A 13,038-nucleotide genomic window follows, 5' to 3' on the forward strand; every position below is an offset into this window, starting at 1 on the left:
TTACCATATATTTTAGTTATAATGTGGTCAAAATGAAAATATTTAATATATTTTTATGGATTTCCTTAAAGTTTACATTTTTTTCCAAGCATATGCAAGAATATCCACCAATACCAAAATGAAGCCAATGGTCTGTAGATCTCAAAACTGTTTAGACTTTTTGCGGCCATTTGCGGTTTGAGCAGTTATGACCAAAGGATTAAGTCGGTTTTTAAGAGCTGAATTTATATTTTTGGGAACATTTTAAAGTTGTTTTATTACCGTTTTTTGACATTTTTTCTCAAAATAATTTGATGTAGTGAGAATGTATGAGTTTTGGCCTATTAATGCCAAAAATAACATTCATTCCATTTTATGATTTTTTTGTTAAATTCTATGAAATGAAATAATTTGTTTCTCCAAAAATTATTTCCTTTTGTACGAATGAATGGCCTTTTACCTATTAATGATTAAAACAACATTTATTCCATTTAAATTTTAAAAGGGTCCCGCACAAACCACTTTTAATTTTTATGATAAATGAAATAAAGTTATATATGTATAACATAAAACAAGTAAAAAAGCATCAGTCGACATTGCCGACAGACATATACCCTCAGCCTGTGGATTGAAATACTTTTTTTCAAAAAAAAAAACTTTCGTATTTAGGGAGGTTTTTAAAAACAATATGGATAGGATTAAAGCGCAAAAATTTGCGAGGATATCGATAGATAGGGTTTTTTTTAAACTGAGTTTCGACAATATTTAGAGTACTATTTTAGCGAATATTTTCAAAGGACCACTCCTTCCACCTTCGAGTTTTATCTAATATTAGAAGAAATATTACGATATCCTAAGTGTGGACGAACACAGTATTTGGTTCGAGCTCTCCAGTCACAACATATGGTGCCGTAGGGGGTCTTAACAACTTTCGGACTTTTTTTCTCAAGAAGTATGGACTTGCCCTTGAAAAAACTTTTACTGTCGTAATTGAGGCAACGAATTCAAGTTGCTTCAACAAAAATCAAAGTGATCCGAGAGCAGGTCTTAAAGTGAGTTTATCCAAAAATGTGTGTGGAAGGTACCCGACAAATATAGTCCATATTCGAACCTGACCTATAAATGGTAGATATATTAGGGTGTGTAAAGTGTGGACCAAATCTGTCACTCCCATCAAGAGTTATCGTAAGCACAATTTTTCCGAACATTTGTAAACTTTTGTGGGGGGAGGGGGTACCTGAAGGAGTGGACCGATATGGCTTATCTTCGAACTTAAACTAAGTTTGCACAAAATATTACAAAGGCCACATTTTGGACCGAAACGGCAGATCCGTTCGAGAGTTATGTTAGTGGACCGATTGAGTTCATATTGAAACCTTATCTACGTCTGGTACACATTTCACTATGTGCAAAGTCTGGACGAAATCGGTTACTCCCTTCAAGAGTTATCGTGCGCACAAATTTTCCGAACTTTTGTGGGGGAGGTACCGGAAAAAGTGGACCGATATAGCCCCTCTTTGAACTTAAACTATGTTTGGACAAAGTATTCCGAAAGCAAAATTTTGGACCGAATCGGTTGATCCGTTCGAGAGTTATCGTACGCTCCAGCCAGACAGACAGACGGACGGACATGGCTAAATCTACTCCAAATTGTCTGAAACGGATTTCGTCCAAACATACTTGGGGTCTAAAACCATTATTTCGATTAGCATTGGCTATATCGGTCCACGTTTTTATATAGCCCCCATAGAACGGTACCACCCGATTTTCGGTATTTTTAAGGTTTTAGCCTCATTATCTAACCGAAATGGCTGAAATTTAATATTTGGCCTTCATTTGCGGTATTAAACGTTCCCCAGTAACTTGTCGGTACAGGTCCTCGTCTTAGTGTAGCCCCCATAAAACTGTACCTCCCTATTTCCGGTATTTTGAAGGTTGTGGGCTTAATACTGCATCGAAATGGCTGAAATTTAGTAGTTAATCTTCTTTTGGGGTATTAAACGTTCCATACGAACGCCTTCATATAGCCCCCATAGAGTTGTACAACCTAATTGTCGGTATTTTAAAGGTATTTTCCTAATAATCACACCGAAATGGCTGAAATTTAGTACTTGGTCTACCCTGGAGGTATAAAACTTTCTCCCAGATTTTTTTCGGTATAGGTCTACGCCTTCATATAGCCCTCATAGAACGGTATCTCCCGATTTTCGGTATTTTGAAGGTTGTGGCCACAGCAACCCACCGAAATGTAAAAGCCTTTCTGACTAAAATTCCATGTTTCGATATAGCCCCCATAGAACGTTACCTCCCGATTTTCGTAACTCTGAAGGTTGGGAGGTCAATGCCCCACCAAAAGATTGAAATTTGTAATTTGGTCTTTCATGGCGTTATAAAATATTCCAGAAGAAAATTATCGGGTTCCTATATCCCCATAAAAGCGTACCTCTTGATTTTCGGTGTTTTGAAGGTTTTACCGAAATATCGGAAATTTGGTATTTTGTCTTCTTTTAGTCTACAAACTTTCCGCCAGAATATCGTAGGTATAGATCGATGTTCTGATATAGCCCCCATGGAACGGTACCTCCTGAATTTCATTATTTTGAAGGTTGGCAAGGTTACCGAACTTGCTGAAATTTGGTATTTAGTCTTCTTTATAAACGAAGGGAAACAAATTGTTCCATTTTACTTCAATACAACTCATGGTGTAGGGTACAACAACTTTACGCTTTTATGCCTGTTTATTTCAAAATTGTCCCATACCATATTCTAAAAAATGTATTACATCTTGAACAGAAAAAGATATTGTAACATGGTCTCTATACATATTAAATATTTTCTCAATATTGAAAGATCAATGGCTTTTGTGTTGGTATTTAGAATATTACTAAGCATTTTCATTGCAGCTTACAACACTTTGAAGGCTGTTTTTGTTTTCCCCTTTTCCCATACCAACATTCTGAGTTTATATTAAAAACATGGTGTAGTCCCAAATAACTTTTCCTCAAACATTGTCTCCTTTTGTTCTTATTTCGTTTTTGTTCTATGCATGTGCGAGCATATTCATTTTGTGTTTTTCTACGAACAGTTGCTTGGTTCTGTTGTTGTTGTTCTATTCCATTCTTTTATTATTTTTGTAAAAATCATGCTATTTGCCCCCTGGTTATACCCAAAAAGAAGAAGAAAAAATGTTATCGTAGTGGGAATATTGAAAATTTCATTTTTCAAAGTAAGCCATCTCAATCAATATTTTCTGGCTTCTCAGTTCATGGAATTGGAATTTTTTTATTTAACGTTAAGGGTCAATGGTAGTGGCGGCGTACATGTCACAATCAACAGTTTTTCTTCTTTAATTTTAATGGGAATCGACAAACAGAATATACAACCAAAAGGAATACGAAGAGCAACAATTTTTAGAATATTTTAATAAATTTATTTGGAAAACGAGTTGCCATGGTATGGGAATGGAGAGATGTTCATAAAGGAAAGTGGTTTAAACAGTAGTCGATGGATTGGCAATTAATGGAAATCTTAAAATATTAGCTATCGAGCAACGAAAAAATTTTGAAACGTTTTATATTTGTTCGCCTGAAGTTGTATGTATGTTAATAGTCCTTAAAAAGTTTCCGTTTGTCTTTGGTTTTTATGTTTAGATATATTTTAAGGGTAAGATGTGAACCGCAACCTTGACCTATGCTTTATCATTCTAAGGGATAAGGTCAGTATCACTGACGGTAGCTGATACAAAGGAGATGATAAAATAAAGACCAACATAAATTCCATACCCTAGGAGATTTCTTCTCAACCCTAATCGCAACTAAATACGTTGTGTGTAAAAACTATTTAAAGTTGCTCCCAGTACCAATTAAGTTCAGTAGCAATTAATTATTTTATACTTTGTTTTACAATGGCTTCAAATATGTATCTAGCATTATTACCCATCGCTTTGAATATGATCATTCCTGCTGTTTGCAATATAATGTAAAATACATGGTTTTTACAAGATTTTCATTTTAACATATATTTTCACTATATTATTGCTTGAAATGTGTTGTTTGTAATTACAAAAAATATACACGCACACATACAAATACCCACAAAAATTCATAACCACAAATTCTCTACACAATATGTGCAACACATAATGTTGTACATTATTTTTTCAAATAATTAATGCCACACTCCTTGCCTCCACAGTCATTGCTTCAAACAGTCAGTGAGTCCGGCTGTAGGTACATGACTGTATTTCTAATGTACGTATTTTATAATAACTATATTATTATGCAATTACATTTTCACCCACAAGCATTGAATGCAAACAAGCAGAAACATTCGAATAGAAATGCAAGAATTAGAAACAACTTCAAAAGACGACCATGATGCTGATGCTGACTATAGTGCCAACTGTGTCACATGCCAGCATGACAATTCCATAGAATCTAAATGCGCTCCATACATACCGATCGTAAGAGACTGCAACTAGCCTGCTTTGCTGAGGCCGCTTGAGGCTGAGAAAAAATGTCATGTCCATAAATTAAGTCCCAGTTTTGTAAAAAGAATGCAAAAGGATGTTGAAACCAAAGGCAACCAACAAAATCAATTGGCCGACAGATGGTCAGAACAGCATTAATGCAGAAATATGTTGCAATAAAGAAAAAAAAACAACAACAACCACAACAGTAAAATATTCATATTATTTCGTTAAACATCTGTTGTATAAATGTACCTATACATATGTATGTATGAACATACATACATATGCATGTATGTATATGTACAGAAACACATCGGTGAAAGCCGAATATTAATGGTGAATTCTTGAACATTGAAACAAAAGTAGAATGATAAAAAAATCGAAAGACTATCGAAAAATATATTAACTCATATCATTGTCATCCTGTGTGTATTGAAATCATAAACCTGGGCGTATACATAATGTGATGTATACGCATCAAATATCCATTTTGAAATTTAAACAATTAGTCATAAATTCATTGAAGTGTATAGGAGTCAGTTATTAAAAAATAAATAACAATGCAGATAGACGATATATTTATCGTTGCCTGTCAGATCCAGTTCGGATTTTATGGCCTCATCTGAACCGGACTAAAATTACACTTTTTTGCATTTATCGGGCCTTTATCTCAGAAACGAATAGGAATTTGGCCTTGCTGTCTTTAGCAATATTGTAGCCCTATACTAGTAGAACTTATCTTTGGAACAGACCACATAAGAAAAACTCCATCTAGGGCATCAAAATCTATAAAATATAGAAAATTTTACATAATTGCTAAAATTCTGGTCAGTATCGGCTAAAATATTGGGAGTTGAACCAAGTAACCTTTGCAAAAATCTTCCAAATAAGGTTCTCAACAATTCTACAGAACATTCTGAAACTCTAAAATGCTTACTTCATGTTGTTTCAGCGGTATTTTGCATCATACCTTTTACAACACGTATTTCAAACACAGTTCACACCAAGAGTTTACTTTCGCATTTCGGATTTCACTACGTTATTGACATTTTTATTAAATCGTCGTTGAAAAATGTACTGAAAACAACGGGATAGAGTAATTTTACAACAATGACATGTTCTGAAAAAATTAACGGTTTTGGAAATACGGTGCGAAATGTACAAAAATTATGGCATTTTTGCATATATTTTGTAATTTGAGACAGTAAATGTAGTTTTAAGACTTCATTGTTTCTCCAAATATTTTATTCTTGTCCTTATCTACAAATTTGCTTCAGAGGTCAGAAGAAGATTCGCATTGGTTTCAAAGATATAGCCCCGAATTTCTTTAAAAACTCATTATTTAACCATGTTTAGTTGGGGCCATAAAATCCGAGCCGGATCTGACACAACTAGTGTTTGTTGTCGTTTGGCTCTGTACTTTCAAAAAATCCTCAGTTCGAGTTGTTTGCACAAGATTACCTTAAAAATGTTGCACAGTGTTATATATGTGCTTAAAATAACTCCAACAATTTTTCAAAAATTTTAAAAGCTTTTTGTGCGTTTGCTTTTTTCATCTAATCACCTTATAATTAAGATTTTATCTAATCTTAGGCAAAAGCTCATCAAAATGTGATACAGGGATATGAGGTTGTTAAAAAGTCATAACCCTAATAATATATATATATATATATATATATATATATATATATATATATATATATATATATATATATATATATATATATATATATATACCAAAACAAGTAAAAAAGTATCCGTCGGCTTTGCCGACAGAGATATACCCTCAGCCTGTGTGGATTGAAACGTTCATCTGTTTTTTGCACTTTTGAAGGGAAGGTACTGGAATGGCTCTTCTTTGAATTTATACTAAGTTTGGACAAAGTTAAGAAGGCTAAATTTCGGACCAAATCGGCTGATCCTTTCGAGAGTTATCGTGCACTCCAGGCACTACAGATGGTACCGTAGAGCTTTTTTACAGCTTTCGGGCAATTTTCTCAGGAAGTATGGACTTGCCCTTGAAAAAATTTGTAGTGTCAGAATGGGGGCAGCGAATACAAGTGTTTGCAAAAAGAATCAAAGTGATTCAAGAGCAGGTCCTAAACTCAACTTTTCCGAAATTATGTGGGGGACGCACCCAAAGAAGTGGACTGATAGAGTCCATATTGGAACATCAACTATGTCTGAAAGAAATTCCACGATGTGCGTGGCATTGACCATATCGATTACTCCCTGCAAAAGTTATCGTGCGCACAATTTTACCGAACATTTGCGAACTTTTGTGGGAGAGGTACCTGAAGGAGTGAACCGATATGGCTCATCTTCAAACTTAAAATAAGCACGGACAAAATATTACGAAGCCAAATTTTGGACCCAATCTGCAGATCCGTTCAAGAGTTATAGTGTTCTTCAATCATAACACTTAGTGCCATAGGGGGTTTTTGCAACTTAGGGCTATTTTCTCAGGAAGTATGGACTTGCCCCTGATGAAACTTATACAGCCAAAATGGGGCCAGAAAATACAAGCTGTGACAACAAAAATCAAAGCGATTCGAGAGCAGGACATAAACTGAACTTTTTCCGAAATTTTGTATCGGAGGCACCGAAAGGAGTGGAACGATAGATTCCATATTAGGACCTCATCTATGTCTGGTAGAAATTTCACGATGTGTAAAGTATGGACCAAGTAGTCTTTAAGAGTTATCGTTAGCACAATTTTTCCGAACATTTTCGAACTTTTATGGGTGGGGTACCTGAAGGAGTGTACCGATATGGTCATCTTCGAACTTAAACTGAGTTTGGACAACATATTACGAATGCCAAATTTTGGACCAAATCGGTTCATTCGTTCGTGAGTTATCGTGCATACGAACCAACCAGACAGGCAGACAGACAGACAGATGGACGGACATTACTAAATCGACTCCAAATTGTCTGAAATCGATTTCGTCCAAACATACTTGGTGTCTAAAACCATTATTTCGATGAGGTACATTTTGCCCGTATGAAAGTGTATATACCCTCGTTAGGATAAATGCTGAGGGTATAATGAATGTCTCGACGAGCTGAGCTATGGGTGTCCGTCCGTCTGTCTATAAAAACCTTTTAATCATGAACAGCTCGCAATTTTGATCGGATCGTCATGGAATTTCTGGGGTTAATGGGGGTCCCAGAGAGGAAGTAGTCTGTTGAGCTTGGTGATTACACAGCCCGAGAGCCAAAAAGTCACATGAACCGGACTATATACGTCTGAAACTATAGGCAAAATTAAAATGGTATTTAAGATTTTTCGTTTTCTCATCCTGTTGACTTTTTAAACGACATTCAAGTTTCAAAGGATAACATTTTGCAATAAAAAAAAAAAAAAAATATTTTAAATACTTGTATTCATCGCACGATGCTTATGTTGGTGTCATATTAAAGAGGATAATATTGACTTTATATAATAATTTTCAATTATTGCATTCAAGGGTAACAAGGACATCAAAAATGTCCTTGAAAATTATATATAATTGTTCCACAACATCCCATAGGGACAAGGGAGACTTCTCTCATATCAATGAGTGCACCCCGATTCATATTAGCTCAATGATATGGGACCTACAGTTTATCGCCGAGTCCGAACGGCGTGTCTAAGACACCACTTTTGTAGAGAAGTTTTTCATGGCTGAAATACTCAGGAAATGTCGCCAACATTACTGAGGGGTATTTTGCCACCGTTGAAAAGTGTTTTGATGTTGCCTGGCCGGGGAATCGAACCCACGACCTTATGTGTGCAAGGCGGGTGTGCATACCATTGCACCACGGTGGCACCCCTTGAAAATTAATTACTAAAAAATCCTGCAATTTAAAAAATAGATGTTAATATCCTTTATTTCGTGCAACATTTCCCGAAATTTCAATATCCTAGCTTTTGTAAGTATTTTTTTTAATAAATATAGGCCGATAGCCCTAGTTGCTAGTGCTTTTTAAATGGTTTTATTCAGCTCACCCCGTTTGTTTTATTTATTATTTATTCTTGGGTCAAATTTAGTAATTCAAATTTCACCCTCTTCCTGTCAACCGATTAATCTGAAATTTTGTATACACTTTGGATTTTGGTGACAATACAATTATGTTTATTCATTATCATTATAAATTCAAGATGGCCGCCGCTACAAAATGGCGGATAATTTATGTGTTATTAATCCCATCAATATGGGTATCAAATGAAAGGGCTCAACAAGCAGAATACAATATACTATAAAAAATTGAAATCCAAGATGGCGGCCGCTACAAAATGGCGGATAACGTAGGTTTTATCAATCCCATCAATATGGGTATCAAATGAAAGTGTTCAACCAGTAGAATACATTGTACTATATAAAATTAAAATCCAAGATGGCGGCCTCTACAAAATGGCGGATAACTTAGGTTTTATCAATCCCATCAACATGTGTATAAAATGAAAGGTCTCAACAAGTAGAATACAATTTACTATGCAAAATTGAAATCTAAGATGGCCGCCGCCACCAAATGGCTGATAACAATTTTTTATCAATCCCACCAATATGGGTATCAAATAAAAGGGCTTGACGTGCCCCACGGTTTTATTTTAGTCTAGTCTATGCATATGTTTATAATTCCCACGAATGTATCTATTTTATTATTTTTTGGTTTTTAGTACATTTATCTTAAACATTGCAATGTATGTTTAACATAAAACCGTTTAACTTAAAAAGTATTTTTACCTATTTTTATTTTTATAATTTTTTATTATGATTTTTAATTGTAATAAATATTTCGAAAATAAAAAAATAAAATTAATAAATATTTACATGAAATTCTTCAAAGAAAACAAAACATTTGTTCTATATCATTGTCACGGTGCTCTTGAATCAAATTTAAATGGAAGGTGCTTACACCTGGGAAGTTTTTGCGGATTCTGAAACTACAATGTTCGTAGATGAGAGAAATCAAAAAACAAAAAAATCGTCGGAATGCTTTTTAAATAAATCGCGATTCAAGTTGATATTTTTAGGGGTTGTTTAGGTTTTCACGATTTTGCTTAGAAACCGCAAGTCCTATCAAAATGAGACTGAAGAAAATGTTGTAGCTGTGAAAATTCTCTGCAGGATTGACGTTTATGACTTGTTCTCAGGCTGTACCATTTTTGAGATAAAGAAGCTCAGTTTACATTTTTAAGTTTCTTTGTTAGGGTTTCGTGATTTTGCTGGAATACGGCAAGTCTTATCGGCATGGGACCTGAGAAAATCTTATAGCTGTGAAAATTCTCTACAAGACTGGGTTATGTAATTTTAATTTAATTTGTACCATTTTTATACCCTACACCACTATGTGGGGAGGGTATAATAAGTTGGTTTTGGCCAAAAAGTTTGTAACGCATCGAAATAATGGTCGTAGACCCATACTTATATATACCAAAATGAATGTCTCGACGAACTGAGTCGATCTGGCTATGTGTGTCCGTCCGTCCGTTCGTCCGTCAGTCCGTCTGTCCGTCTGTCCATCTAAACCTTGTAATCACGCTACAGGTCGCAATTTTGATCGGATCGTCACGAAATTTTGGATGTTGATGGGGGTCCCGGAGAGGAAGAAGCCTTTTGATTTTGGTGATGGTCGGATATTTAGGGGTCGAAAAGGGCAAAAAACTTATGTGGATAAAAAGACAACGTTTTTTTCCAAAGCGAATATCTCAGCTTCTGTATGGGGTATACCAAAAGCAAAACCTTACAATGAAAGTAGAAAATATCACCTTTCTAATGAGGTAAAGTAGGTGCTCGTAGGTGATCAAACAACGAAGATATCACAATAGTAGCAAATAAAACCACAATTTTCATTTTTGCGCTTTTAACTATATTGACGAATATCACAGCTTTGGTTGAAAATTTTCCAAAAGCAAAGCCTGACTATGAAAGTAGAAGATCCCGTCTTTACAATGATGCAAACTAGGTCGGCGTAGGTAACCAAATAACGCAGATATCGCAATAGTCGGTAATACATCCCATTTTTCTATTTTTTTGGAAATCACGCTACAGGTCGCAATTTTGATCGGATCGTCACGAAAATTTGAGAGTTAATGGGGTACTCACAAATTTGGTGATGGTCGGATAATATTTAGGGGTCGGAATGGGCAAACACTTATTTGGAGAAAAGTCAACATTTTATTTCAAAGCCAATACCTCTGTTTCTTTAAGAGGTATATCAAAAGCAAAACCTGGCAAGGAAAGTAAAAAATATCACCATTACAACGATGCAAAGTAGGTTGTCGTAGGTGGTCAAATAGCAGAGATATGACAATAGTCGATAATGAATCCCATTTCCGTTTTTTTTTATAATTACGCTACAGGTCGCAATTTTGATTGGATCGTCACGAAATTTTGGGGGTTAATGGGGGTCCCAAAGAGAAAGAAGCCTATTTAGTTTGGTGATGGTCGGACAATATTCAGGAGTCGGAATAAGCGAAAAGCTTATGTGCCGAAAAGTCAACATTATTTTCTTATGCGAATATCTCCGTTTCTGGTTGGAGTATTCCAAAAGGAATACCCGTCAATGGAAGAAGAAAAGATCTCGTTTATATTGATGCAAAGTACGTTGGCGTAAGTGAGCAAACCATATATTGCAAAATTCAGTAATATACCCATTTTTTCCAATTTTTGTAATCACGCTACAAGTTGGAATTTTGACCGGATAGTGACGAAATTTTGGGGGTAGATGGGGGCCCCACAGAGGAAGAAGCCTATTGATTTTGGTGATAGTCGGATAATATTTAGGGGTCGGAATGCGGAAAAACTTATTCAGAGACAAATTCTAAGTTTTATTCTTTGTGAATATATCGGCTTCTAGTAGGGGTATTCCAACGGCAAAGCCTGTCAATGGAAGAAGAAAATATTACCTTTAAATAGGTGTAAAGCAGGTTGGCGAAGGTCGTCACCTACCACAATAGTCGGTAATGCATCCAATTCTTCCACTTTTTGCAATTAAGCTATAAGTCGTAATTTTGATCGGATGGTCACGAAATTTTGGTTGCTTATGGGGATCCCAGAGAGAAAGAGGCATATTATTTTTGGTGGTAGTCAGATCATATTCCCTAAAAGAAATGTTTACCAGTGAAAAGCTTATGCGCAGGCGTAGTGGTGTAGGGTATCACATGGTCGGCCCGTCCCGACTATAGCCTTTGCTCACTTGTTTTTAGATATATAAGTTTAAGTTGGGAAATTGCAGTCATGACATTGTTTTATAAGGAGACGATACAGAATTGAATTTGAATTGTCCCAATTTCAACTTCTATAACTCAAATGTTGTAAAACCTACGAAAATATCATTAAGCTCAATCCTTGCGGTTTCCAAGCAAAATCGCAAAAACCTAAACAACCCCTAAAAATTTAAACTTGAATCGCGGTTTATTTATTTTTTGTTTTTTGATTTTTCTCATCTATGAACATTGTAGTTTGAGAATGCGCAAAAACTTCCCAGGTGTAAGCACCTTCCATATAAATTTGATTCAAGAGCACCGTGTTGTGCAATACAAACGATTTGTAGAGTTGGGTAATCTAGTTCCTTGTATTAGTTCCAAACCGTATGAGTAAAGTCATAAAATGTAATGTGTGATATTAAGTATTAGAACTGTGCCAAAGGAACTAGTTGGAACGATCTAGTTCACATCGCAGTTCCAATGGCCCACTTTTTTTCTTTGAACAAACTGCGTATACTTAATAGAGTTGGGTAATCTAGTTCCTAGTTCCATTACTAGTTCCAAAACGTATGAGTAACATTTTGGACTATATCGGTCCAGTCCTTGGAGCACCTCCCACACAAAATTTGGGAAAAGTGCAGTTTGAGGACTCGTCTCGGATCTATTTGTAATTTTTTGCAGAAGATTGCTTTCACTGTCCCTATTACAACGATACAATTTTTTCCCAGAGTAAGATTATACTTCCTGAGGAAATGGCCCAAAGTCTCCGACAAACACTGCCGATGCGTACTAAAGTGGCTACAGTGCAAACTTTTTCAAAAATGTCTTCCAAAACTTTGTTTAAAAAAATTTAATATTTCTCTATGAATAAGATTACTTACTAAAAATGTTTCGTATATGTCAATAATTTGGTATAGCCCCACATAACAGATACCCTTACAGATTCCAGACTCGTAATACAAAATCAATATACGGCATAACAATAATTACGGCACACAATAATTATGTGTTTGCTAGGTTTTTGGCCAGAGGCTGACGATATATCTCCGTAAGCACAGCTGACTGATACTTTCTTACTAGTTTCTTTCACATGTGGGTTAGGCCGTTTTGGCCTTGAGCAATTCGTCTTAGTTAAACGCTTAGTTGCTTTGGTTACATTTCACCGAATATTAAGCTTCAAATTAATTTTAATTTCAAGTTTGTAGAATCAAATAAACACAGTGAAGAGTAGAGATGCAATTAATTATACAATGAAAACTTTATCTATGATAACTAAACAATGTATACATTTCATTCACACATTCCTAACATCGAGTAAGCCTCCACCTATTCAACGCTAAACATACATATATTTATTTTGCATGGCATTGGCAACAATTACTGGAAAATAGAT

This window comes from Musca autumnalis, unplaced genomic scaffold (assembly GCF_047663935.1).
Source record: "Musca autumnalis isolate F117 unplaced genomic scaffold, ASM4766393v1 scaffold_1, whole genome shotgun sequence".
NCBI lineage: Eukaryota > Metazoa > Arthropoda > Insecta > Diptera > Muscidae > Musca > Musca autumnalis.